General features: G+C 41.1%; 1 protein-coding gene across 1 annotated transcript in view; it reads left to right on the top strand.

Moving 5' to 3' along the window:
- Nucleotides 1–5,653, top strand: part of AKT1 (v-akt murine thymoma viral oncogene homolog 1) — a 34,844-nt gene that overhangs the window by 20,490 nt on the left and 8,701 nt on the right. The gene's annotated exons all lie outside the window — the stretch shown is intronic.

Genomic DNA, 5,653 nt, shown 5'->3' on the forward strand with positions numbered 1-5,653 from the left:
AAAAAAAAAAAAAGGGAAAAAAATTCTGTTAAAGGCTTCACAAAGAAGTTAATAGTTGTGCTATGCAGAGGCATGTCTATGAAAGGGAGCTATCTTCAAGACAAGTGACTGAAAAGTGACTGTTTCTATGCTGCCATATGAAAGACCCGTATCGCCATCATTGAAAAACAGTTGAAAATGGTACTGCACAAAGGGCTATTGAATACACGCATGCCAGTTGCTTTTCTTTCTTTAAAGTTGAGGAAGGTATTTAAGACAAAATTGTAGTTTTGTTTCTAATCCATTCAAAATGACCATCCACCAAGATGCAGCAAGTGGACCTACTCATTTTTGTTTTAACTTTTGACACGAGCTGACGCTTCAAATAGTGATAGGAAGCAGCTTTGGTGATCAGAAGACTGAACTTCAGAATACGATGGCTGCCATTAACACAAAACGATAGCCTAGGACAAAGCAAGTTAACCCTGCCTTCAGTCATAGCGAATCCAATGGCTGCTGTGGGTTATAAGCTGCTCTACACTGAATGCTTTCACCTTCTGTCCCAGTTCAGGCTGCTGTCTGTTTTCTGAATTTTCGGTTAAATCTGTGCCAGTGATTTAGCATCCTGCTTTGGACAGTAGGTGGTGGTGTTTGTACCATGTTTGTGGTGGTCTTTATACCATGCTTAATCTACTTTTCCTATTTCCTCCTTTTTTTTTTTTTTTTTTTTGTTGCTATGCTGTATTATTTTAAAAGTAACGCTTGATTTAAAAACAGAAAAAACAAAACAAAAAAAAACCAAACCCTTAATGGCTATCAAACAGAAAATAGAACAAGATCCAAAAAGGATGTTGACCTTCACCCAAAGACAAACATCAGTTTAAAAACCTGCCATCTTGTCAACCCAGACATTTTTAAAACAAATAATATTGTGACCCTGTCCCTGATCTCCTGTTGTGAACCTTCCACCATAAATGGGCCCCAAATAGGAAATCTTTCATGTGAGGTGCAAGCAGAGTATTCCGGTTTGCTTTCTGATGTTTGTTTAGTCTGTCTGTGTGCGTGCACATAGCAGGAAAACATTTTTTGCCAGTTCATGGATACTTGTAGCAAGGATTTTTGTCATCACTGTAGGCTATTTCCATCACTATTTTTGATGGAAAATCCTGTTGAGAGGTCTTGTAATGCAAATCCACGATTTGTTCTACTGGAGGATTCAACTTAGCGGAGACATGGAGAACTGGGAACAGTTGTAGTCAGGAACATCGCCATCCTTGTACTAGGTGGCAACAGCTGCACACTCCTCCTGAACCCGGCGCCTGCAAGGGGACCTCCAGGAGAAGGTTGTGTAATTGATTAGCAGCCCCCCCCGGCACTGTGCTCTGGTTGCAGCCCCTGCCAACAGGATTCCTGTCCAGGAAAGTGCTGGGTTAAATACAGTTGTGACCCTTTTGTAGCTTATTCAGGTGGGGCCTTTCAATCACTGGGAACACAAGCAGCATCTGCTGTAATTTGTTCTTAAAGGAGCATCTCTGATGAACCAAAATGCAATTTGTTTACAAACAAAGAACGCCCACTTGTTTCTAATTACAAGGTTTTCCCAATGCCAATAATTACTCCACAATATGCTCATTTTATACAAATAGCCACTTCTTCACATGTATCTTCTGCAGGCTTGGAACAAACGATGCTCTGATCTGTTGGACAGATGATTTTCATGCTGGTGATAGAAATAACTATAGACTAGGCAAGCCTGCACACATGCCTGCAGCTTGCTAATTACACTGGTGCTTCCCAAGCTTTTTGGATCATGGACCATTCTTAAATACTGGTTTCTCACCAATCACCGTTCACCCAACTTTTTAACTGAAATTGTCATTCTGCAAATCCACTGCGCTTCATGGCATTTTGGGCAGTACAGAGAACTGAGCTGGAAGCACTAGGGGTAGAAGTCCTGAGTTCTGGCCTTGCAGTTTTGTTTTCTTTTTACTGTGTGGTCTCTGTGCTGGGGTGGGCGCCTGAGATACTTGGTAGTTGACTCATAGTGAGTTCATGGAGCCATATTGAGAAAAACAGCCAGATAGCTTTCACATTCAGTGAAAAGTTAAATAACGTGCAGTAGTCTGGTTGACATTAGCCCATTGATGATGCTTTGGGGAACCACTATGTAATTCAAAAGAAATCCCCTCTTTCACAAAGCCCAGTGGTGGATAGAAGTTGGTGTCATTGTAATGTTATCTGTGGCAGAAAACATCAGAATTGGCAGCATTTAGTAACCACTGATGAACTTAAGAGTGGGATGGGGGAGACAGCCAAAGCCATAAGAAAAATTAAGCTGGGAGATGTTGTCCCTTCCCATAAAATCCTCAAAAGAACCCCAACAACAAAAAAGGTTGATATAATGAAGCTCAATGATGGGGATATTTTAAGTTAAATATCAAGGAGCTAGGGAATTGTGACCTGCGTCAGTGAATTAAATCTTAAAAATTACCTGTTGTACCTGAGCTGGGTATATAGAAGCAGTCTTAGCACTCTGCGTTCACTAATACCAGTTCAGTCTCAAACTTACAGGCATATGGGAAAAATGTGAAGAACAATAAATTGCATTCTGCTTTTAATCATGGCTGTTTTCTAAATTTGGTCATATAAAATCCATTTTGTAAGAGAAAAGGAATTTTGAAGTTTCTTTTGGGATTGATATAAGTTTATTAATCATGTAATACGAGCCCTAATTCTCCTAAGAAGGAAAAAATCTATTCTGTAAATATTTCCTTTTAATGTGACCTGAAGTTCTCCTTTGCTGCTTTGTGATCAAATGGAAGGAGGTAATTGGAGCATTTTTTTCACACATAAAAAACAGCGAAGTTTTAAACTTTTATTATTCTTTCTCTCGCTGTGGAGACTGCAACCTGTGAAAGTGAGCATGGATCAGAGTGCTCCATGTAAACTGGCTAAGTTTAGATGGGTGGGTGGGTTTGTAATCAGCAGGGTGTCTCGCAAGCTCTGAATCTTGGCAGGTTTTAAACTTGAGAGAACTTCAGGATGATTTCTTCTGAATTTTGATCATGTGTTTTCACTACATGCCTTAGTGCTCCCTGTCATAGGTCAGGGTTGTTCAGGCTCTTTCAGATGGGGTTTGTCACAAGCTGCTTCTGTCTTCTGTGGTGCTGTTGGATCTTGCCATTCAGGAAGAATGAGAGGAAGAAGATGGAGCATTTCACAAACGCCTGTTAAAAGATTCAACGACTTCACGAAGTTGTAGTTGTGGCTTTGGAGTGCTGAAGCTGGTCACTGGGAACTGGTGATCAGTCCTTGCAGCCACACAGAGATCTGGCACTTAGTTCTTTCTGGTGATGGTGGTTCTTTACACATCCAGAGTGCAACTTTGGCTGCAAATGCTCAGGAAGATCAGGGTCGATCAAGCCTTTACCTGCATGAAAACCAAACTCCTTGGTTTTTTTCCTTGTGAAAGGAGGTGATTTGCAGTTAAGGTGTATGTCTGTGTGTTCTGTTTGTGGTGCTTTGCCATGGGAAGGGTAGATGGCTTCAGCAAACTTGCTCTCAGACATAGCTAGGTCTGCAGCCCATGCAGCTGCTGCTGGAGTTGGAAGAGGTAGAGGTGACAGTCTGGGGACGGCAGGAGCCTGGAGGTGGTCTCAGCTAGCTGGTGGCAGGCAGGAGGAGGTAACCTTGAATAGCTGGTCCTCTTAAGCAGCAGACTTCATGCCTTGTGGGCATCCAGAGTTTTGAAACCATGCATGACAAGTGTCTTGTGTTTGCTCTGAAATGTGTGTCTCTTGAGTACAAAAGTGTTTCTATCTCCAGACAACTCCAGTGTCCTGGGTATCACTTGAAATGCAGAGTGCTCATCAAGTCTTCATGCATGTTTCACCAGGTGCTTTGAGGTAGACTGAGATTTAGTTGTTGTTATAATGCATTACAATTTTAGTCTAAATCGGTTCAGTCCAAAGCTGTTCAGAATGAGTTTGGACAAACTCAAGCAGTTCATCCGTAAGAAATCTAAATTGAAGCTGAGGAAAACATAACAGGCAAATTTAAAGAGATTTTTTTCCCACCTTTCTAGAAATTGGTAGTTTAGAGACTTCCCAAGCCTCAGCGTCCTCAAACACGGCTCCTTTGTGGTTACTAGTGTTGGGGGATGGGAGCTTTTCCAGGGTTACTGGATGCACTACGTTTGTGTTGCACGCATGTGATTGATGAAAGTGGGGAAGTAAAGCTCAGCACAGAGCTGGGAGTTGCATTAGGCTTTCCAAAAGTCTTAATCTCTGAGTAGGGAAGCCCCCAAAGACTGTGTGTACAAGGCTTTGGGAAGAATATGGCCTTTTCCTTCCAAATCTGGAGTCATCAAATTTTGCTGTTCCCAAAGCCAGCCAGAGCTGCTCCGTGCTGCTTGTGCCAGTCACAGGAAAGCAGTGTAGGTGCAGTTCCTAAATCCTTCCCTGTGGCTATTAGAGACCTCTGAAGGTAAAGGCCATAGTAAAAGAAGTTACTAGTCTCCATCCTGACTGTATCGGAGAAGGAGAAATACGCATCGGTGTGCTCTGAGCTGGTGAACACCAGTAGCTTTTGCTGAGCTGATTTTCTTGAGCCCAGTGGGTATATTTGCACTGTTGTAGAACCAGGTTTGGGGGCAGGGGTCAATCAGAGAAATCATGTGAACACAGAACAGCAACAGAAATGGTGCCTAAAACTGTGGCTGTTTTCTCAGATGAGGATGGTGCACGTGCAAATCTGTAAACAACAGAAATCTGTCACCTAAAAGTATGACAGTCCCTTCAGAAGAGGAGTCGCCCACAGTCAGAATCTGTATTGTGGCTCCTAATATGGTGAAGCATGAGCTTATGAACGGGATTATTTGGCAGGGCAGTGAAGGCGGTTGCTGCCCACTTTCCTGTGTTGGAGCCTGGCTGTCCCTACTTGTAGAAACTTTTTAACTATAAAACTAGAAGTTTGTGGGTTTCTTCTTAAAGAGCTGCGAATGGAACTGGGTGCTGAGCACTGTTTACTTTTACATGGACAAGTAGCAAAACAATATTTTTCCTGTGATCCACTAATTGCAATCTTCTGGCCTGTCATAATACTACTTTCACTGTTGACCGTGGGTTTATACACTATATTTTTTTTATATATATATAAAGTTACACACATTTTAAAAAATATTTGCATATGATTTCACTGTGGAATGATAGCTGATTGCCCTTGACTCGTGGAGCACAGACATTTGTTATTAGATGATTAAAGGGACTTGCAAGCAATACACAGTTTCATAAAAATTAAAAAATGTGGAAATAGTTTCAGTTTAATATTGATGTTGCACTTTATTAATAATTTTCTCCTTGGGATTTAGCTGAAATACAGAAACAAAGGCTCTCAAATATAGATGGAAGTTACATGAATAACCGGAATTGTTTGGCAGGTATTTTTTAAGGAGACCAATTTAGACAGAAGTTTGGTTTTGAGGGTTTTTTTGTTTGGGTTTTTTTTTTTTTTAATTGCTTTTTGGCCTCTCCACTTTCTGTTATATTTCCTTGTATACTGTAAATCTCAGTAGCTTGTTCTTTTTAAGTCCTATTTATACTATTTTGGTTCTGTCTGAAGACTTAAATGCACAGAATTTAACTTTATTGTACAGGAATCTTTTCAAGACACTTAT

The sequence above is a fragment of the Fulmarus glacialis genome, unplaced genomic scaffold (genome assembly GCF_000690835.1).
Source record: "Fulmarus glacialis isolate BGI_N327 unplaced genomic scaffold, ASM69083v1 scaffold6433, whole genome shotgun sequence".
Lineage (NCBI taxonomy): Eukaryota > Metazoa > Chordata > Aves > Procellariiformes > Procellariidae > Fulmarus > Fulmarus glacialis.